This window comes from Mycetomoellerius zeteki, unplaced genomic scaffold (genome assembly GCF_001594055.1).
Source record: "Mycetomoellerius zeteki isolate Tzet28-1 unplaced genomic scaffold, Tzet1.0 scaffold4, whole genome shotgun sequence".
NCBI lineage: Eukaryota > Metazoa > Arthropoda > Insecta > Hymenoptera > Formicidae > Mycetomoellerius > Mycetomoellerius zeteki.
The window spans coordinates 150959-175919 of NW_017257391.1; the positions used below are offsets into that span (position 1 = coordinate 150959).

The window sequence follows — 24961 nt, forward strand, 5'->3', positions numbered from 1 at the left end:
TTCTTCGTTTCTCACGTCAAAATCGCCACTTTTGAATTTTTTAAACCACTCAAAGCACTGTGATTTACCAAGAGCATACTCACCGTAAGCTTCGACAAGCATTCGATGCGATTCCGCAGCAGTTTTCTTCAAATGGTAACAGAAAATCAATGCTGTCCGCAAATCGTAGTTTCCAGGCACAAAATTTGACATGTTCAACGCTATTACAAACTATACTGTTGTATGAAACTTGTATTGTTGTGAGTTGAAAATCTTTGTCAGATGTCAGAACAAGGAAATGGCGTCAATGACGCGGTCTGACGGCAATTACATTGACAGCTATGGCCATCTATTGGTAAATTCCGGTTTCATATTTACATAACTGGTATATCAAAGAATAATCTGCATTAATTAAAGAAAACCTGTAATAGTACGTGACGTAGGTATTGTTTTTAATTAATATGCCAAAGTTTCTCTTTCATTAGGATGTCAATAATTTTCACATCACGAGCGATTGAAAATTAAGAGTTGAAAATTGTTTTTTTACAGCGTAATTTAACAGCAAATTTCTAATTTCCTTTATTGGATATTGCAACTCAATGATAAAAAATCATTTAACTTCAAATATTAAAAAATTGCACAACTCACAATTGATTACCATTGCAGAAATATAATCTTCGAATTTTTATGAAGGAATTTTCGAAATATTTTTAGTCGATCTGAATAAATTACACGTTTTATACATTTAACATTATACTCTGAGAAAAATACTTAAAAATTTATTTATGTGATATGAAATTTATTTCACTGAAATAAATCTTTATTTAAATACGGCGAAATAAAATTTTATTCCTAGCAAATGAACATCCATTTTATTTTTTTACCATTAATGAGATATATTTCATAGAAATATATATTTTGTCATCACAGTAAAATTTTTTTTATTAACTAATAAATATCAAGGAAAATGTTACATATAACATTTAGTTGCAAATATTTCGACTTTTTTTTCAGTGCAGAGAAACATTATTTGTGTTTAATTTCTCGAGAGGAACATTAATCTAGGAATATGCGTGACATCACACAAAGTTGGCGAAGTGTCGCACGGGATACACCTATAAGAAATAGCATCGCCAATAAACCGCCAGTTATCGTGACCAATAAGTATAACTCTCCCCCTCCATGCTTGTACACCGACGCCAAGGCGGAAGAGCTACGTAGTCGTGAGCTACCGCATAGTTCTGTCGACCCAGTGTCCAGGTCTTCGGCGTGGTCGATGAAGCGAGGTCAAACGGGGTCGTCGTCGCCCTCGTCCTCGTCGTCGATAGATGCGCACCGAATCGACCCGTACGAAGGTCAGACAAGCCGGGCTCGGTGACTCCTCGTCTCCTCCATACCTCCGAGCGATTCGACCGCGTTCATTCATGGACTCGGGAAGCTGCCAGGAATCGGGGCGTTATTTTGAGTGCGAGAACCGGCCAGTGGTACGATACTCTGGCCGAAAAAAGGGTGTAACACAATCGAGGGTGGTAGGACGAGATGGTAGGCGATGGAAGACGCAGTGAGAAAAGGAATGGCATGAGAAGACGGAGGAACGTATTGGGAGAACGAGTTACGGGAGAGGACGCGAGGGGAGAAGCGGAGTGAGAAGGAGCATATAGTCATATATAGCCGAGGGACGAGGGAAATAAATGGTTCGAGGAACCGGTAGAAACCGGTCCGCGGACAAAAGACACGTTGCCGGCACCGTCTGAACCGCCATCGAGCAATTCAAGGGGTGAGAAAGAAGGAGAAGAAGAAGAAGAAAAAGAGGAATCACATTGCAGTAGTGCGAGACGCGAGGGAGTGAGAATGGGGGAAAGGCTGACTCAGGAGGAAGAAAAGGATCATGGTGATTCCGATGGAAGAGGACGGTAACCTTCCACTGGTCTAAAGTCTGTGTTACGCGATCTAAAATACGCGATAGAATTTTATGTCTCAAAATACTTGCGTAATAATATCTATGTTTATAAAATTGAAACGCGTTCTTTAATCTTTTATAACATACTATATATACACAATTTCATACACATATATATTACACAAATATGCCAGATATATGTAAAAAAGAAGAGATTGAAATATCCAAATAATTCATAGCCTATATTCAGAACACGTTTATAACAACGTTAGCGCACATTTAGCACATTTAGTTCACATTATACATATTATTAGAACTTCAGAAATAAAAGCGCGCATTTATCGATAAAAGCATTGTGTAAATCCGGACCTATATGTTTAAATTAATATTAATTTAGAGTATAATTCTTCACAGCAGTACAAAACGAGATGTTATCTTATCTATTTGTTTGTAAGAATTAATAAGAGAATTTTTCAAATGGATCGTGTGAAAGGGGCATAATACAAGCCGAGAAACGAGAATTGCCCGGTGTTCGTCCGCGGTGAATTCATTCTAATCCTCAAGAGGCCATTTCTTAGCTCCATTTCTTCAGGTCCCTCCGCGGCCTACCTCTCGTCTATTTATCTTCCTTTCTCTCGTTCTCTAGGTTACTCGAGCTCTCATTACGCGCGGTCGTTTCTTCGTTCTGTTCTTCCTGATTTGTACTCACCGAGAGAGTCTGTCTTAAGAGTTCGATTGGTTACAGTTTTTTTCCACCTTTGACCGCGACATTGAGTACTTGCGGCATTTTTGTTTCTATTAAGATGCAATTAGACATAATAGGTTTGTGTTTTTATTCTTGTACTAGATTGCTAGAACTTTCTTGTTTTTGTCAAATATTAAACATATATCTATAGGATGACAAAAAAATTTGGCCACAAAGTTTTGTATTTATCAAATCATTAGTAACATATATTTACAAAAAAAAACAAACTTTGGACTGTTAATTATATCTTATTAAATACAAAAATAATAATTAATATTCAAATAGCCATCTTTAGGTTTGATATTATCTTTTAAGACGCTTCAACGATAGCCGCACATGTTTTCACGAATAAATTCTTCTAGGTAGGTAGCCAGTAGAGAGCGGTCTTCAGTTCATTAATTAATGAAAATCTTTTGGTGCAGTTCTTCTGATATTTAATAAGATGTAAATAATTCTCTAGAGTTTGATTTTTTTAAATATATTGTAATAATTTTAAACACAAAATTTTGTTATATAAACTTTTTTGTCAATTTGTATTTTATTTCAAATAAAAGTGTACACAATTCAGAGAAAACAGATTTGTTTATGTATATACTTTAACAGATTTATTTATGTATAGATACTTTAACAACATCGAGTACTAATGCGACTGAAAATAGAATATCACAGCTGTGATATAATATTGCTAACGTTTTTAATATTGATCACTGTTTAATATTACAGATTATTTGCATTTGATGTTAAATATTTTCGGTATTGGTATTTTGTCTCTAATTTGTTGACATTTGAAAAATATCAGTGGATTTAGTAATTCTAGTATACTTGACACATTTTCATAACAGATATCTATTAATGCACTGATTGGCAACTTCATATTGCAAAATATCGATGTTAATCGATATTAAATTTGAACGATAATGAATACGATATGATGAATGCTAATGGGATAGTTACGTGCATCGCGTGATGAACTAATGGTGATTATAGCATCAGTTGATTTAACAACGTGGACGAATTAAATTCCAATTTGGAGAATCTACGTAAAATCGATTGCGTCAGAACGTTGCTATCGGGTTTTCGGTTAGCGCCACGTTTTTAGTTTAAATTGAAGGATAACAGATTGTCATCGATGAAGTTTGGAGCATCAGGAAAATATCCAATTCGAGATGGCTCCTGAATAATTCAAAAGTTTCGTCTGTCTTTTTGCACGATTATCGCGGCGAGTTTTTCGCAATTTTGAAATAACATGGCGGTTTCTGACTTTACGAAACCAAATAAATTTATCTTCCATCGTCTCACGATGAATATTCCTGGAATCTCTTTTCTTCTGATCTGATTTCTTCTTAGGTTACCTCTTTATAGTCTGAGTTCAAGAAAATTAACGTCCAATTCTTCAAATAACTTCGAGTCAAGCTCGTTAGTGAATTCTCGATTATTTAACAGAAGTCATGATTTAGCAAAATCTTAAATACTGATTTAGCTGGTATCACTGATAACGAATGCTAAGTTTATCTATTTTCATCAGCTGACATTTATTATTGCGATTTTATGCATTATTCAGATTATTTATCGATTACATTTTTGTTTATTTGATTGCATAAATCGTTATACGAATCTATATCAACTTCAGCATTGATTTATCCGATTTTGCAATTCAGTATTTGTGATTGTTTTGTGTATCGTTGCAAAATATAAATTCTCAGCATATTTACTTTTTACTTTTATATTGATTTTTTACTTCAGTCATATCTACCTCTTTATTAAATACTACTGAAATAATTTATTTTAGTGTTTTCATAATAGTCAATAACATTAATTACATATTTTTAATTATTATATTATACGCTGAGAAAAAAATTTATTGAATCTTAAAACATGCTTTTTTCAATAGTATTAACTAACTAAAGATTTCCTTGCGGTAAATAAATATTTACTCAATAAAAAAAATGACAGTTAAATCGAATTAATGTTTTTCTCGTACGAAATAAATATATGTTTACTTTTAGTAAGTGAAACTTTTAGTAGTAATTTGCTTTTTAAGTCAGTGTTCAGGGTCCGATTACCTTACATTTTTTTTCAGTGTATAAAATACACTACATAAAAGATTATTTTGTACGAGTTTAAGAAACATTGATGTATACGACCGTTTAGAGAATGCTCCCACGCCAAAATCATCCGACGAACGAAAAGATTCAAAGTCGATCTTTCTTTCTGTGAGTGCAAATCGGAAGTATCACGCAGTGGACCTTGTGGTAATAAAATAACTAGACCCTACAGTTCTTTGAAGTGGCATTCTTGCGGTCGTCGATATAATTCCTTGCATCCTAGGTCCTCGTCGACATCCCACTGCTCGTTCGGGTCTCTTTTTATTTTCACGAGCGCTATATACGTCGCAAAAATAAACGACTGGCGTAAACGCGTGTCGGATGACACATTGCTGAAAATATAACCTCAAGCGGCTGTGCTGCACCAAGAGCGTTGATGTCTCACGGTAATTACGTCTGAAAAAATAAAAAAGGCGATGCAAAAGAGAAGACGGCAGGAGACTGTCAATGCCTGACCCTTTATAACTACGCCTATATTTGAACTGTAGCGCGCTGTTAAATTCATAATATCAGATTATACTCAATTTGATTTATTTTTAATCATTTCTATAGATCGCCACTGCCTCTACTCAATACGTCGTTAATTTAATTAAAATATGGAGTTAAACAATTTAATTAATGAAACCGTATTAAATTGACTAAAATTTTATTTACTAAGTGCATACATCAATATAGACGTTGTTTACTATGAAACTAATCACAGAAATGAATTGATTTACATTTTAATACACATGGAAGTTAAAAATAACAAAATGTTATTTAACTCAAGGAATTGAATTACCGATGCTGCTTTGATATTTAATAGTGCATATATGCAGAAGCTACATATTTTTTAACTGTGTTCGTTGTACTGCCTTGATAATCACAAGAGGTTCTTTGACGTAATTTATTAGTATATCATTTATAAATATATTTTCAATTTTCTTTAAAATGTCAGCAATATTTGTAATATGAAGACGGTTCAACAACTAATATCTTTAAAAATATTAAAATATCGTCGACGATAGATAACGGACTTTGATAATCTAGAGACTGCTATATTTATAGATCAAGGCTTGTTAGAAGTAATTTATGCATTATGCCAATTTTCTACGGCCATGGAAGTATTAGTGTTGCGAGCAATTTATGTACGAGACGTTCTCGTCATCCTCCGCACGAGCTTTCCAAATAACCATAACGCGACATTCCTGTCATTTTATATATGCAATTATATTTTAATTATCTCTCGTATCGAACGTTGCGTCAACTTGTAATATCGAAATTACTGGGTCGTTTAAATGTTGCGTGAAACATTGTTAACTCGGCAGTTCAACAATGCAGCATCCGAAGCAGAATATGAATTATTCATTAGCAGAGGCGGAAGGGGGAGAAGGAGTAACAGGGAGGGGGGAGAATGGATTGTTATCGTTCCAGAGGTAAGGCAGAGCAGTGAAAGCGTTACGTCGCGCGGCATTTACATGGAAATTCCGTACGCATTTGGCGAAACGTGCTTTTCTCCCCGTCTCGTCTCGTTCTCGTTTCAAGAGACGCAGCTTCACGGCTATATATATAAAGGCCGACCCTTCGAACCAATTACGCGAGACCTCGTTGGCTTCGCTTCTCGGGAAATTACACCCTCCCGTACCTTACGTGGCGTTCTTCTTCATTTCCATCTTTCTATCCCTTTACTTTCCTCAACCCTCTGCAGCCCTTTTCGCTCTCAATATTTGTTCTGTCTCGATCGATCAACCCGCAGTCTGATACCTCATTCGCGTTACTGGAGATCGTAACTCTGACACCTCGAGGGGAGGACACAGGGCTTCGTGAATTTGAAAACGTGGTAACGACGAACAATGTGCGCTTAAATATTGAAGCATCCTGCATCGGCGCGGCGGCGTTGCGCGATAGTTTAACGCGAGAACCATATTATGTCTCATCATGCGTTTTTAAAGAGCGTTGTTTATTACGAGGGAGCTTTTTACGAAGAATATAGAGACTTCGTTGAAATTCCAAACTCAATTACGTCTTGCTTATATTCGATCGCGTGGGCCGGTAAATTAAATTTCACCAACGCTGAAATAAAATGTTGATGAAAAGCTAGATTTTTGGCTTCTCAATTACATTTTTAAGAGGCGTCTTTGTACGCAAATGAATAATTATATTAGATTATGTCACACAGTAAGTGATGTATTCGATGAAAAACGGACATGGAAATGTACACACGTTTGTACATTTCAACATTACCGGAATTGCTTTCGGGATTAGGCGATATATATCGTTTCGGTATATCGTTGAATTCGCAGAATCGCGTCACGTACGGCGGCATTGTAAGCAATCAATTCCACGTTCCTGCGAGAATAATTCATCACCTCGCTGTATCTGTCGTCGATTCCTCTGGGTCGGTGTAACCGAAATCGTTTCCCAATGCACGTATCACTCTCCTCTCCTGTCCTCCCTCTCTTTCTCTCATTCTCTCACTCCTTCGTCGACTCCGACTTCACGCACGAACGCATCGCAAACGCCAGTTTCTATACTAATTATACGTGGATGCGCATAATGCTCGCTGCACCTGATACCGATAATCATGCTGTCGCGAATGCGTCTGCCGTTTCGAAGTTCCTGGTGTACACATCAACAGATGGATACTCTCTCATAAGTCTCGTAACGAACTTCCAGCGGACAGAATGGATGCAAGCACAATTGAAACAACCGCGCGAGAGGGATGGAAACGGCAGATTAACTCTTTGTCGATCTCAATGGAATGCACCCAAAGAAAAGTTTTTTCGATTAAAAAAAATTTGTTCGAATCAAAGAACTTTGTTACACTGCTATACGGTTAAAGAAAAGTTTCTTTGATTTAAACGTCATTTCTTGAAATCAAATAAATTTTTTTTTATTTGAACATTATTTCTAAAAAAATCAAGTAAATTTTTATTTTCCTCAAAAGTATTTTCATTTCAACTTGAAAAAATCAACGAAAGAAACAATTTCTTTAATTTAAACGTAACTTTTCTCTGTAAATAAATTCTCATTGTTTTTCGCAAATTTGTTCTCACCGAGCGATTCGCCAGCATCTTTTTTTCTCACCTTTTTATTTTTTGGTATGAAAGCCGCTCAATAATTGTTGAAAGGGATCGATTTTGCAAAGAGGGGGAGCGGTCTCGACGATTCTCGGTACGTTGCCTCGAAAATACCATTTTGCCAAGTGAATTGCACACGTTCGAGCGGGTAGAACCGACCGTAGGTGTGCCCCGCACGTGCGAGAGTGCGGGCGTGTACCATGAACGAACGACAAATTAAAGCATTGTCAGGCAGCACGTGGGCAGTCTGTTGCTACGTATAAATGTATGCATTCAACATTATGCGCACTGCGCCGAATGCATACACGCCGGCGAGTTGTCCGGTTGGCATAATGACGTCCGTTAGACGCAAATGTAGTTCGAGAAAGAATATCGTCATGTTCAACCGGAATTTATCTTCTGTACACGATTACCATCTTTCCGGTTTTAGTTGGAACTTTAGGTTTTTGAACAAATTCTCAGACTTGATCCGCTGTATGTACATTTTAATGCTCTTTTTTTAGTGTGTATGTCGATTTTCTTTTGGTTTGGAAAAGAAACTGCTAGAAAGGTCAGAATTAATCACCTTTTCTTAGAGAGAGAATACTACAAGAAACGACAATTTTGATAATTGCTATACGGAAAAAACGATTTTACTGAAATATTTAAAAATTTAGCTAGATACAGATCTGAAAATAATTATGCCAAGTCATCAAAATAATTATGTAAGATGCTGAAGCATGATGACAATGCTCTTCAAAAAAAAAGTTTTGACATTCTAACGACCAATTGATGATCTAACGAAATTATTATCATATTTGTATCTATCGAAAATTTTTATATTTCTTATCAAAATCGTTCTTTCCGTAACAAGAGGTCAATATACGGAAATATTGATCTCTTGTTAAACTGATGTACAGAATAACAAAGCATACGCGAAATGTCATGCTAATTAAAAATTTACCCTGAAAATATGATAGTCATTGGGTAGTCGTGGGTCAACATTCGAAGAATTTTAATGTAAATCTCTCTCATTCATTGATAAAACTACAATAAAGTATAAATTAAGTTTGATTAATTTTACTGAAGTGCATGGTAAAAATCTTTAAAATATTATATTTGTATCACAACACACTGCCATATTTTCAGGGTAAATTTTAAAAGAAAATTCTCTCCGTGTATGATGATTCGTAAAATATATCGATTTTCTATTGAATTATTATTCATCAAAGATTTTAAATATATTCACTAGCTATGTAATTATCTTATAGATGCGAATAGTCACCGGAGTGTATTATTACACAAATGCTACAACTACTTTTTTTTATCTTAATAAAGTTACAATTGACCGAATTCAACTGTGTGTACGGAAATAATGTACATTATTTCCCATCAAATCTTGATAAATATGATTAATACCAATGTATGCCTTATCTGCACGATTCCATTTCCGCGTGGAATATCCATCGTAAAATACAGCGTTGTATTCTCGCGCTCTTCCAACATAACGGGAGTGACACGTTATTTCTGCATTCGGTTGGCGAATAAGAGTTTTAACGGATTTACGAGCGCAATAAAAAAGGGGGCTATATGATATAGTTTCTGTTGAGCGCCATCGCGCCGGATAAGGATTATCGGGGAAACTCCCCGCGGAGTTATATGTCGTTATACGAGCGTCAATATTTTGCATGAGAAGCAGCCGGTGAGAAAGAAATATAAACGCTTTTAGAAGGGAGGCGCCACGCGGAAACGCCTCTTTAAAGAATCGCTCTAAAAAGACATGTGAACACGCGTGCACGAGCGCGCGTGTATGGTGAGACGATAATATCTCGTTATCGTTCGTGCGCAGGCAGTAAAGCGAAACGCCCGCTCGTAAAAACGCAAGTATCGACGTTATTCTTTCCCGGCTTTTGGAAAGTCGGGTGGAATTCGATTCGTAATATCGAGCTTGTAACACCGAGCCCGTACGGTTCTGTTCAAATCCCGCACCGCCATTCGCGTGCGCCGCATCCAACAAAAGCGTTCAATAAAGGCTGTGATGTTACAGCACGCTTGATGCGCGAGTCGACGCTCTCGTGCGACGACCGACGTTATGCTTAATGCACCCCTACGGCAGGATCGTAACTCATAACTGATTCACTCGCAAATTATAGTTACAAACGCAATTTGTAACTATAATTTGTAATCCGATGGTAACTGAATTACGAAAGTAATTTCCGTTTCCCGCGTCCGCGATGGTTAACTCACAGTCGATGCGACAGGCGAGTGGAGATCATAATGATATCTCTCGATCGAAACACTGATATTTTTTGCTCTCGTTCAACATCCATGCTTTTCATCTGCTTTTACGCGATATTGATATGCTCGCTAGAAATCACGATTTAATCTGAGTTTAAAAAATTATATTTAAATAAAAAAAGCTGATTTTGCTGAGATATCTAAAAATTTAATTAGATACGGATCTAAAAAGAATCGACACTCTTTTTTTTATCAGATATTTTAGATACTTTATCAATTTGTTGAACCATCAAAACATTATATAGCACGCTCAAACTGGTTGTTGGAACTGGTTGTTAGAATTTTAAAACTTTTTGTGGTATTGCTTGAAATTCTTACGTAATTATTTTGATAATCCGATAGAATTATTTTCAGATTTATAGCTACATTTTTAGATTAACTTCAAAGGACTCCTGAAATTCGAAAATTAACAATAAAGAACAAGTGGATGCTATCAGAGGAATTAATACAGAAAAAAAACACGTCTTATCACTGATAAAATTTAATTTTTGACATTTATGTATGTAATCATTTATATACATACATTATTGTCAAAAATTAAATTTTATTAGTGGTAATGCGCCTTGTTTTCTGCATTGACTTCTGATATCTCTCTATTTATTCTTTATTATAAATTTTTAGATACTTTATTAAAATTATTTGTTCTATTTTTATCTTTGCACTCCTATGTCGAGTGTGATTCGACATCAGTTTTATTCACAGGAGCTCTTGTGTCGAGTCACACTCGACATTTTTAAATTGCCAGTTTAAATATGCATTATATTTTTGAAAAAAAAATTCGAAGTGCAAAGGATTAAATTAAAAATTTCTCAATTTTTTTTCTTTTCTTCTGTGAACGATCACTTCCTTTGCTTCACGATTATAATCATTATATATCATCTGAACGGTAATATAACACGTTACCAGTCTCTACTCATTCATGAAACTGCTTTTATAGCGTTCGCTCGAAGCTGAGCGTAGGAGATTTGCGATCGGTATCGGCGTCATGTTGGCACACTCGTATGCACTCTTGTTGCGCAATCTGCAAGCGGAAGAAAAGTGCGGATCGATGCGAGAGCGGACACAATGACCGCGACTGCAGCGTGTGAGTTCACCCACGCGCGACGAGGTGCGACTTTTGAATGAATCGTCGCGTCGTGATGACTCATCGAACGCCGCGACGGGATCCGCAGCCAATAAATCGCGTTTCGGAATTAATTGCTGGTTCGTTCGAGCGCGAAGGGACACGCGGGGGAGAGTACGCTTTCGACACGGCGCGGTCACGTTGTTATATTGAAATTCAGCGGCTCGTGTGTTAGCTTTTATTGGGTCCTGCATTCCGAGCGCAATAAACCTTAATAGCTCGAAATCCACGCCCCGCTTTTACATACGAATCGACGCGATTCCCGTTTGTGTGATTGGAGTGTATGTGAGTGTCATGGATATTTGTAACAACGACCAATGTTGTTTTCTACAGTTCTAAATTTGGATGTTCTTTCTTTAGATAAAATTTAAGTGTTAAATTGCAGTAAAAATTTAAAAGGTTTGATAAGTTATCTTTATACTTTAGGGAATGAGATTTAAAATCCCGTTTAATGGAATCGTATAAATTTGGACGTACTGTAATTTTGCTTGCACGCATAGTTTTTTTTATTTCGTAGTTAAAGTATTAACTACTGATTTTTATTGCTCAGCTGATTTTACCTTTCAATTTCTTGTGCGTAGATATTAAGTTGCAACAAGCAACTGGTATTGATATATTGACTATACTAATAACTAATTTTTAGTGCTACGTACAAATTATTAAATTCTTTTTATTGATGAAAATTTGAATGGTTGATTAATTACTCCATGGATTAATGACTCCACAAATTGATTAATTGCTCCACGGATTATAAAATCTAATATCAAATTTTAATTTTTGAAGAATAAAATTTGTCTTTAATTCGAAAATGGGAAATTGTAATATGTTTTTAATAAATCAAGAAATTGAATTACGGAAAATTTTATCTCTTAAATAAACAGTTAGATTTAATTGCTCAATAGCCCATCTATCTTATTGTTAGTTTCAAATTATAATATACATATTATAATATACATATGTATATTATAAGCCACGCATAATCCACGCATATTTCACTCAATGAAATCGATTTGAAATACAAAAAATAGAGAAGAGAGAGATTAAGGGCGTGTTTTTCGTACAATATGAATTTTTTTGAAAAATTTTGATATAAGGCATTAAATTAATCGAGTTTATTTTTCTATAGCTTATCTATCCCATGTTTATTGATAATAACTGTAAATTCACATAAATTTTGGTGTAACAATTATTTTTTTATTATTGTTTAATTTATCATAATAACGACTGATTCTGTTGCATATGTAAGAAAAATAAAAATTTCTAGAATGTCAAAAAATTTTGACATTCTAGCAATCAGTTTGAGTGCCCTATCTAAAAATGTTGATGATCCAACAAAATTATTTTTAGATCTGTACCTAGTTATATTTGTGAATACTTCGGTAGAATCATTCTCTCCGCGTTTTTAAATAATAGTATGAGAAATTACACACACGCATGTGTGTGTAAATTCTATGCGATACGATCAATTTTAGTTGGCTGTAAAATGCAAAAAAATGCATTTCTGTACGGATTTCATGGATGCTTCATCATCAATATGAAATTAATGCTGACCTCATGGATCAAAGCGAGTCATAATATCAGCTCATTATGCTTACATTTATGTTACGTTTGTATCAAATTGTGCAAGTGAAACGTCGATGGTGCGTCGTAGTGTACCGGTTTTAATATCGACCTTAATCAACGTCGCGCCCATTGTCGCTCGCTTTAATTGAAATCGTAAATGGTAATTAAATTTTTCCGGCGGCGGCGAATCGGTGAAATCCGGGATGTAAAATACCGAGCGTGGTTTTTCCGAGCACGCCATTAAATTTGCGAGAATTTTGCGCATAAATTGGCGCGTGCTATTGATCTCTACTGTTGTGCGTGCGTGCGTGCGTGCGTGCGTGGGCGCGTGCGCGTACAGGAATGTTTTCGCGTTTAATTTCAAATCCTCTCGAATCGTCTCCTCGTTTCGTCGACGCGATATATTTGGCGAGATGAATTCATCGATCGATTGGGTACTTGTATTTTTTTTTCCTTGCTCGACGATACCGGGTGCGCCACATGTATGACTATTCTGAGAGAGTGAGGATTTTGTTAACCATATATAATGAAGAGCCGTCACGTACATACATTCGACGCATGTATGATAGAATCGTATGGGAGAACAACGTGCTCGTTAAAATGATATTGGTCCGTCTCGTAATTGTATTGTGTACACGGTGCGCGGTAGATACATATCGATATATCTGATGATCGTTTTTATTGTATACGAGTCAAAATCAAATCGAATCGTTCGGTATTTTTTTTTCCCCGAAAAATCTATGCGAGAAATTTTATATTTAATTTTCAACAACGGTCGATCCACTTTAACGAAATACAATCCATTTGTATACCAAATATGTAACAATTGTTAACTTCTATGCGCGCCACCGAGATGTAACGAAGTGACACGTTTCAGTATTTGTGTAGAGATATGTATCAGTCATATATCGGTCATATATCGGTAAATATATCAAAGTTTCCACGACTGATGATTAAATCACTGCAGCGCATAAAAATAATAGCGGATTCGGTGGTGCTTATGATAATATCGTTAGTCACGTTTTCGATAATGCAATTTTAATTATTACATGTGATGAGCAGCGAGCTTTATTTCCAAGATTATTTTCATACCGAGATACACTTTTCGCTTTTACATGTTTGGTGATTCGTTTTCTGCACGCGAATGTATCTCTCACATCGTAGTATCGATGCTATCCAGAATTGTAATTTTCTATGTGATAGAATTTTATTAATAATGATTTTATTAAATTATAAAGAATAAAAAACGAAAATTTTATTACGAATCGAAAATACTCATAAATGTGAAATAAAATTTAATTAAATGGAAAACATTAAAATATTTTCTCGAGAATAAACATAAAAGCTCGATATTCACCATACATTGATTATATTTTATAATTTTTCCAATAATACGTTTTGATATTATGAACAATTTTTCTGTATGAACAAATTTAAACAAAATATTCTTTCATGTATGGAAAAAGCCCAACGATGTGACAACACCAGCGTTTGTAGATCATCGTTTGTAGATCATCGCTGCATATACCATCAGAGTCCACATTTCCACGTGGCAGCCGACACACAGCACCGTAACGAATTTGTTTGTACACAAGTGGGCGGCGGTCCCCGGGTAATTAAGCAGCTACGTTCGTTCCGGTTTAAGCACGACCGGTTCGTTTTGCCCACTAGTTGCAGAAACTCTCGGATAATTATTGTTGCGAAACTTTCCGCTATGGTCCGCATACGCTTGATTTCCTCTCTTCACTGCTCTAGGTGTGCGCGTACATATATTTATCTGAAATTCCCTCTGTCAGGTATATTGGATTTCCTATGCTTTTCAGCATTATAACGGTACTTGAAAATCACATTTCCATAAGATAAAAATTAAATACTTGGTTGAATTTCACGCGTAGCAAACGGTATATGTGAAACTAAGATTAAATCATACATGCATTTAATATCAGAAGCTCTCTTAATGAGACGAAATGTTTTTTTAAAGTATAAAAAAGAAAGTTTTTTTTTATTATTTATTATGATTGTTGATGCAATGAAAAAAATTTTATACATACGTATACTTTTTTTATTGACCACTAAAAATCTTTATTTATAGGATTTCTGATTTTATTAAAATATTTCATTTTAGAGGGCAAATAACAGGATATAAAATTTCGCATTGGAAAATATTATGTGTTTGGACAGTTCGAAGTAAAAGTCTTTTCACAAAACTCGAAATATTACGAGAGAAACGCAAATATGAATTTTTACAATTGTAGTTTTTATTACGTGTACTTTCAAAGATTCACATTACTGAAACGTTCAATGAAAATCGTAAGGCGCCCGTCGCAGTTTACGTATAAAATTTAAGTTCGGATGAAACGGATTACCTACCGCAGAGTACCTATCTTTTTCTATGTTTGGGGAATGTAAGAAATATCGCGTCTCCAAACTTTACGATCTATCGCGCAATCGCCGGTCTCTCGACAAGGCTTTTCTTTTAAAAGATCGTAAAGATTCCTTTTTCCGTAAGCGTTCGCTTCCGAGTTTCACTACCGCAAAGATGTTTTCGCGGCGTACCTACCATCATGGGACCCTCATGTCGAGAATATTGATGACGTTAATGTTGTTCCCATAGAAACTACGAATATCTTATGTTAGTGTGATAGTATTCCGTAACTTTAAAGTATCTTCTATGTCGTCGTGTTGTGTCTTCGACCTGCGTATCCGACTAGACACGTCAATAATCTCTTCAGCTAAACTTACTTTTTATTTTATAATATACGTGATATACTCGATGGTTGAATTGGTATGACGTCCGTCCCGGAAAGTCGAGAGTTCCAAGTTCAAACCCTAGCTGAAGCAACATTTTTTGCAATAAAATTATCCGCAAATTTACGATTTTTATTAACATCTGATTATTAATATTCTTATAAAGATGCTTAGCATAAGAAATTATTACAAATTATTTGTCAATTTAATAAATTATGTAACTGCTCTGATTCTGCTCATGGTTGTATTTCAAGAAGAAAGATTTCGGCGCGCAGTTTGTAATGTATTAGCAATACTTGACAATATTGTACGCGATAAGCAGTAATACATGAGGTGGTTGACCTCGGAATTTGTATACATATTTGATTCTGCAAACTGCGCGCCGAAATCTTTCTTCTTGAAATAGCTCTTCTTGAAAAACCTGCAATACTAACAATACACTATACTGAAAGAAAAGATTGGCTGCTGCAGCAAATCAAATGGTAAAATATAGCATAGCATTTTTAATTGGTTGCAGCAGACTTGGCAATATTGTGTGCAATAGGTGGTAATACACGAGGTGGTTGACTTCTCGACAAATTCACACAGAAATATTTAAGCACTAAGATCCGCTTTGGCCGAATATAGAAATTCTCTTATTTAATAATATCTCTATATACATAAGTTTTATATGGAAAGAATACATCAGGATATAAGCGAGAAATATGAGAATACAGGTCGTTGACATTGCCACGAATGCATCTCCTCGTTCGATACGAAAGGTCTATTCGATGTTTCAGGACCTTTGCTCCCGGAATACCGGAGGTCACAACTTTTCGATCTTGCGGATGTAGCTGTCTGCAGGAAGGAAAAACAAGGATTTTTCGGTAAAGATTTACCGGACTCGAACCTAACCCGCTTTGTCTATATTCTTCGCACTCTGGAGTTCAGTCGAGCGTACTCTTCTCGTTTCGAAATGTACGGACGAGATGTACGCGACATCGTGAACTTTCTTATCGATTCTTTAAAATATTTCTCCTTCTTCTTCTCTCTCATCTTCGTTGTCTTCGTTTCGGACGTTCAACTGTCTCGGCTCCCTTGTTTTCTTTCATTCGCGGAGGACGTCCTCGAGGAATGCTGCACGTACTTACTACGGTTTATTTTCTCCTTCGCGCCCTCGCCTTCCGCGTACTTTGGTGAAAGTTTGTGCATTAGCAACTCGAACTCCTGTAAAGACTGCACGTGCCCGACGGCGTTGCGAAGCTTTTTCGATGCCGCACGAACAGTTCCGATGACTTTTCTCGTTAAGTTCTCTCCCCGCTGTTGCTCTTCGCCAGAGAGCCTTCACAAAAGACCTGTCTGAACTAACCCAGAAAGATTTGTTAATTGCGATTTATAAGAGCGGTCTTCATTTGAAGTTCTGAGTTGTTCTTGTAGAAAGCATTCTCGTGGAAAGCATTGTTATTCGAAGACAAGTCAACGTCGATGTATAATTTAGATTTATATATAAATTTATATGTATGAATTTAATTTATATATAAATATATACATATATAAGATTCACAGATTTAATATTTCTTTGTTAACATGCTGAAGCAATTTTTTAAAGATAATTTTGGAATTGTAAGCGATTAAAATGAATGTTTTTTTTCGGGAATATTAACATAATTTATTTATTTCTATCGTGAAATATCAAGTACTTCGCGTACAAAAAGATAAGACTTTTTCCTCTCTTCTAAAAAAATTACTCTCGCAAGAATTGTCGTCGTTCTTTTATTCTATTAGTACATTTTTTATCCTTCAGACACGAGCGTGAGATGAGAGAAGACACTCATATTCGGATTAAATATCACTCTTCTCCCAGTGCGGTAATAAAGCACTCGTCGAAAGAAAGAAAATGCGAAAAAACGAAATAAACGAGAGAAAAAAAGGATGAGCATTCAGTTGTTTTCGGGCAGTCTTTTTCTTCCTCGACGGCCTTGTAATCCTCCTCTCTTATTTAAGTGACGTTACGACTTAGAAGACGAATGAGCGAGAAATCCGTCTCCGTGGGGAAAAATCGATTCTCGTTGAAAAGAACCGACTGGAAAAATATAAGGTACGCGAAGAACAATTCAATTACGCACTCATTCCCCTTAAAAAAGGAACACTTTTTCGTCGGAAAGCATTTCGTTTGGGCTTTCGGTCCACAAAAATATCCTGATCGACATAGGAAATACGAACTTGTTATACGAACATTGAACGGCAGTAAATCGTTTCGATATGATTCAAAATTTTAATATTGGTCATTGGATATATGTGTCAATCTTTTAGACTAAAATAAAATCAACGAAATGATCTTATAAAAGGTTTTTTCGTAATTTTAAAATTCTTATTGAGAATAAGTTTGCCTTTTAGAAGCCAGAATGGTTTCCTTGATATAACCTCAAATAACAAATATTATAATAAAATTACGTGAGTAATGAATAATATAAATAAGAACATATTTTAATATGGTGTAATGATAAATATTTTCTACTATTTGTAAATTAATTTCTTATCTCCTTTATATTTTTAATATTTTAAGGGGATTCTAAATCAAAGGCCGAACTTGATCAAAATCGATAGTGCAGACTTTTTTAATTCTAAATTCGATAATAGTGACATCTTTTTGATTCATTTCTTACATTATATTATATATCGTTCTGTCTCACTCAAACGCATACGTCTGTCCTTATATAACATATTCCGGCGCCATCTCTCGCAGTACCTGTCACATACTTGATACACAATTTTTGTGCTATTTGCCGTTGTTTATCTGAATCAAACGCGTGAGGCGAAAATTTGGAAAATCTTTTTTGTTTGGTCTTCGATCACAATTTCGCAAGCTCAGGATTGTTTGTGTGCGTCATACGCTTTCGGGGAAAGTACGTATCACTTGATACGTACGATGTACAGAATTCCTGCACTAAGGGAATTATAATCTAAGGTAAGCTGAAATAAAGTGAATTTTTAATTTCTTCTCCGATTTTCTCGTCAAATTTAGTTAACTGGTACTTTTTTGGTGCATACTTTTATTGTGTAAAAGGATTTGGTGATCTATACAGCCAATTCGGAAAATTTGGCGATCTGCAATTGTGGGTATTTCCTGTTGGTTTAGGATCCCCTTAAACGTATTATCTATTAATTTTATAATATACGTTTAGAATATTTATATAGAATTTTTAATTCTTATTATTGACATTTGAAGTTTTCTTTAACATTTGCTATAGCCAAAATACAGTGCCGTAAAAACGTCTATGTTTCTAAACATTAAACTCACGCACCCATTCTCATAGGACAATCGGTTTAAATGGTATCTACCGGTCGAGCGCACCGTTCGTTCCCCTTTCTACTACCTCGCTGGTTGCATAATGAAGCGAAAAAGCCGAAGGCTGGTCTCTCGTCGCAGCTGTCCGTCGCTGAATTCCAGCGTGCATGCACGCCCGTCTGCGTGAATCGAATAAGGGTGCGCAAACATGCAGGTGCAACCTGACGGAGGAACGCATGGTGGTACCGCCAGCAGGTGGTGCCTGCTGGACAGGTACCGCATTACCTTGAATCGCGAGATCTCGAGCTATCTCGTCATTCTCAAGGTCTTCAAACTTTATCTCCTTTTAAGATAAATTTACCACTTTTTTTTATCCTATACAATATATTTATAATCATGTAATTCCTTTGAAATTTCTGAAAATCGTAAAGCCATTCGTCAGCATAAAACGGCAACATGGAAGAGTGCCAAGCCAAGTAACTTAAGATGCCTTTCTGCTGGATGTTACTAAGTGCGTGTATTTAAAAATAGAGACCATCGTCTATTTTTAAAGAGCTGGACTGTTTATAGTGAAGATGTGTATGTGTGTGTGTGTGTGTGTGTGTTTTAAGTTCGCCAGACATTCATGCTGTTATACTTATCTTCTATTTTTAAAAGACATAGCTTTTACAATAATAATAAAATAAAGAAGTTAAATAGTTTCAACTCGATTAAATAGAAAAATCAAATTAGCGAGAGGAATTTAGTAAATTATATTTCATAATAAAAAATAAAAAATAATATTTTAAATAATATTTTTATATTATTTTATTTAAATTCTTGTTTTCTCTATTAAGTTAGTGTTATCATAGTTTATTATTAAAAAATTATTATTAAAAAAATTCTAAATAATATGAAAATGACTATCCACTCGTTTATTTATTTTTAGTCATTGTCAGACGTATACAGACAGATCTGTTCGCTAAAAAAATTCTTTTAAATTAATTTGATATTTTTAAGAAATGCTCGTTTTCAAACACAAAAGTGAGTAAGTTTCGGTTTAACTTTCGATAGCTCATTTCATTGTAGTTATTCTCTCTCTCTCTCTCTCCCTCGAAGTCGTCACTATATAACCCGGTGAGTTTGGATTCCCATGCCAGTCTCGGAAAATCGATGTCCTGGTGCGATATAGCTCACAATCGTGCGGTCCAATTTGCACAGGTGGCCATCCCGCCATGCGTGGTGCAACGGAATCGAAAGTGAGATTGGCTCCGTTCTGCCTGGCCGAGCGCCAAGTCTCACCGTCTGCGCTTCGCATCCCTCTTTCTCTTCCCTCCCTTGTCCCTCGAAGAGTGCACTAGCTCGTGCTTTTGTTGCCATCGCGCCTCCTTCAACGCACTCAGACACGCGTGCGCGCAGAATTTCGCGCTATTCCCGTACATCCGGGTCTTGGTCCGACGGATATATCAGTAGCAGCGCTTGCGGCGTGAGCGATGGATCATTAGCGCGGGCTAACGAACTCGGAAACGTCGCTTAGGAGATGTTCACGGGTCGATACTTGGTCCAGATGTTTTGATTCCTGGGATTTCGCTCCTCTCCAGTACAGAAATATCTTCGTTGATATTAATAATAATAATAATGCTCTCTAAATCCTATGAATTTTTGCAATGATTGTTGAATTTAAAATAAAACATATTGTTTCGATTTCTTAAATATTACATATATTTCAATGTATTATATTATATTAGAATGTGATTCCAATGATCTGATCTCATTTAACAGAATCAGATCATTTTAACAGAAATTGTTATTGTTATGTAAATAAATCTTTTAATTGCATTACATGCCGATATTACATTTGGAATTCAGTGCAATACTTTCTTGTAAATCGCTTCGTTTGTTTTTGCACATTGAAACGTGTTCTGCGTTGCATTCTATTGCTATCTCTTGCGAGTTTCAAGGCGGTCGACCTTCGAACGGACGTACGAAAATAATTATTCGGCCCCGGGCGCGCAAGAGAGATTATTTATTGAAATCGCTTTTTGTAAGTTGAGGAGAGACAGATAACGAAAAGCAGAGAGTAAACCCTGAACGATTGATGCGACGCGAGGCGAAATATGAAAATTTTACTGTAGTCTTGTTTCACAAATTCTCTCTCATTTCTCTTTATGAATTATTAGTAAAGATGAGTAAAACATAAAAAATAATTCGACGATTTTGTAATTTTTTTTTTAGTTAAAAAGAATTGAAAAATTGGAAAATTATTTACGTACTTACTTATATTTAATCAGACTTATAATTAATTTAGACATTACGAATATATTATATGTCTATATGTTAATTTATAATTATATTAATTTATAATCCAAAATTATATTAATTTATAATTTCATTCAACAATTTTACTGTTATATACAACTATTAAACATAAATTGAAAATTTTAATATAAAGACAAATGTTATTTGCAAAACAATTGGCTTTTCAAACTTCAAAGAGCAGCCGTGATAACTCAATTTACAATCATCGTTTTCTACGTTCAATTCGCAGATGGCTTGGCAACCCGGGGCGCGGTAAATTCTATAGCCCACGCGATTCATTGTATCTTCTCCATCGCCGAGCATTGCAGACAGAATGGGATAGGGTGCCTATGGAAGGGCAGGTCTGGTCCCTTCGGGAATCACGCGTGGCCGTCTAATAGGTGTCTTTTGTATTCGATAACAGTTATCGAGACAAAACGGACGAGCGAATCTCCCTTATATCCTCTGGCGGGGCGCGATCATAAGTCATTATGTCATTAACGAGTACATCGTCGCCCACTTAAACTGCAGCTGCGAACTCGCATATGCACATTATGCACACAGTGCCAGGCGACGACGCGCGACTGCCATCCTCTTCGCATCGACGACTCGTCGGAATCGTCGATCACTACCTGTAGTCAACTCTGGTCCTGCTCTGTCAACACCATGTCGTTTGTCGAATGCTATATAGATTATCGCGAACATTACTCTGTGCAGCGTATATGTGTACATCTAAATTAAGAACAGTAACTCTTGTTTAAACATTTAGTAGTTGGAGAGCAACTTAACTTTGGAAATTTGAGTTTGACTAATTAAGTTTTTACGTGTAAATGGGTAGAGAAACTTTATACATTTTAGTTTATTTAATAAACTTTGTATTAAATAAAGATTTTGTTTCATAAATTAACTGTCGTGAAATATGTAATGTTAAAAATTACAAATTCTTTTACTGCAATTTTTTATTGAAATAGGAATGTTAAACACGTTTGAGATAGAAAGCCATTTTTCTTCTTCACTTTTTCAATTACACTGATTGCTGGCATAGAAAACATAATAACGGCGTTGCACTTAATGCGTTCGCAAGTCATTGTGTCGAATCGAACAGCGTTTTTCCGCTTGTAACGATAATTATATCATGGCTCAGATTGTAATTAATTTTACAAAGTCAAATATTTTCTACGCCAACTGTATTCTCGGATTTTTCTGCCGATAGTGAAATCGGAAACCGCGACGTAGTTTTCTTTTGTTCGCGGTTAGAAGAGGTTCAAATTCCGCATTTATGAGTTGAAAGTTTCGTTTTGATCTATTTATTCTCGGTCAACGAGCTTTACGAAAGAGATCGTATGAACACGATATATTTCAAGCTATATTGCGACGTACATACATTCATACAAATCTTTGCAAAAATTAAGGAATAAAAAGGTACCTATATTCTCTGTTAAATATCCTCAAACACTTCAACGTTTGAATTAAAAACTAGCTCAAATTTTGCCAGTGTGTTTTTAATTTCACGTTCGAATAAAATTCCCTCGCATAAAATATTCGGAGTAATTAGATTTCAACGAATTTATTTTCCGCGTTGAATTCACAGTTGATTGCAGGTTTGATTCGACTGTTTTTCATTTCATTCCATTTCATTTCTGAGGCGTTGTATAGGAAATCCATTTTTCCATTTGAAAAATAGTTTGCTAATCAAATAGCGAACAATGACACATCGTAAATGAACATTAAAACGAGAAAGAAACATACGTGTTGGATTTTCATTCTCGTTTAATTTAATAGTAGATTTTTTCATCATTTTTAATAATTTTAATGATATATTTTTTACAACCATTTAATTCTTTAAATTAAAAATCCTTTAAAAAACATGAATAAAATACTAAAGAGATGTTTTGATGCAATAAATTAAGTTCCACTTGAATTTCCACGAAGAGTTCTGTTCTTTATTTGTTCATTCGTTAAAAAATTTATTATCATAAATAGAATAAAATTTTTACTAAATATTATCTCAAAATTGAAGATAAAGTAACTCCTTACATTGTCCTAATTGTGAGTCTGTTTCAAGAGAGCTTTTTCTCGGTTTTATCTAAGAGCTCAAATAAGAGTCGACAACGAGAAGAAACGTGAAAGGATTCGAGGGATTAAGCGACATTTTGTTTTAATTAAGGCACTTCCAGGTATGGTAATACATTTTTAGTACTTTAATCAAGCCGCGCGGCGGGCCAGCAATAAAATCATAAGTAGCGTTTTATTTATCCTGGCGTAAAATAAGGGAAATGCGTGCGACATGGGGGATTCTCCGTTTAATCAGATCGTTCTATGAAAGTGCACGATATATATATTTTTCTTTGATTTAATTAGCGATAAACATTAATACGTTAATGAAAATAGTGGAGTGGAAATGTATCGTGCCTCGTTAGAGAGTCTGCAGCTTCGGCGTTTGCGAAGTCACTCCCCCGCCTGATAAAGTAAACCGGAAATCCTGGTAATATAAGTAACAAGTAATTAATTCGATATCAGAGCGCGCTATTCTTGTGGTAATCTCGCGCTTGTTACATTGTTTCGTGCCTCCAACGCTCGTCCCACGTTCACGGTCTATACCCTTTCTCTACTTCTGCTTTTCTCTGTCGTGCCTGTAATGTACATATGTACATTCACGTGTGCATTTTCCGCCGCATATAATCGTCGTTCTTTTTCTCTTGTAGAGGTCGTGAATTACAAATCGTCAGTAATTTAATCCTTTATGTACCACACCCGAGATATCTCGCTAACGCGCTCATTTGCGGCTTTCCTTCCGCGTTAGACCTCGTCAGAGACTAAAAAATTACTTCCTGTATTACAATTTGTTCTGCAATTCAAGGAAAATTATGTAAACACGAGATATTACGCATTGCCTTTATTTATATTATATTATAATAATTTAATATATACTTACAATATTAAGGCTGGAGAAAATATTGAGAACCAACCTCGATCGAGAACCAACCAAAACAAAAAAAACTGTTAAATTCATAACGTCAATTATACTCACACAATTTGAGTTATTTTTAATCATTCTTATAGATCGCCATTACTTCTACCCAATATATCGTTAATTTGACTAAAACAATAGAGTTAAATTTAACTCAAGAAAATATATTAAATTAACTCAAATTTGATTCAAATTTAGTTTATTATTTGTTAAATACATACATTTTTAATATGAACGATATTTACTTTGAAACTAATTACAGAAATGGATTGATTTACATTTCGACATACGTGAAAGTTAAAACTAACAAAATATTATTTAATTCAAGGGATTGGATGATTACTATTGCTTCTTTGATATTTAACAGTGAAATGGTGTGATGCACAGGTAGGAGGCTACTTGGTCGAGGACAAACTCTCTCCATTTCTCTGTCTCTTACAGATTCATTGTGCATACGTGGGCATTCGCGAAAGGCCATTGTAATTGCCTAGATCGACGTGAGTCAATCCGATTGAGACGAGGAGCGGCAGTAGCCATTCTTTCGCGACGAACGCTCGATTTTACGCGCGATAAAGAGAGGTGACGCGGTGAAACGTCAGAGACCATGGATGGATGAACATTCATTCTCTTCCTCGAGCGTGAGCGACGGGGAATGTAGGTTCCGGCAAGTCATAAAATGGAAAACGGCGCGAGTTTTCTTACATACGCTACGTGAATCTTAATATTCGAACTTATTGATATATAGAGAAAGATTACCGTCTATATATTACTTATTAAATTAACTTGGTTGTGTTAGAGGTTCGTACAAAGATACTTTATTACCTTAAAATTATAATCACGGATCGGAGCTATTTTGCGATCAAGTTTAATTTCTATCGTCTTTACGATCGTCGACAGAAATAGAAAGATACGCCGCGGATATTATTTTAACCTGAATAATCCGGAC

At 35.5% G+C, this 24961-nt stretch overlaps 1 protein-coding gene and 1 long non-coding RNA gene across 2 annotated transcripts in view; both read left to right on the forward strand.

Moving 5' to 3' along the window:
* The window catches only part of Kdm3 (Lysine demethylase 3), a 329663-nt gene that overhangs the window by 112040 nt on the left and 192662 nt on the right, over positions 1–24961 (forward strand).
* Positions 14–20947, forward strand: LOC108726210 (uncharacterized). Its single transcript, XR_001936792.1, has 3 exons — positions 14–84; positions 11770–11776; positions 20937–20947. It is a non-coding gene; the product is annotated as an uncharacterized lncRNA (long non-coding RNA).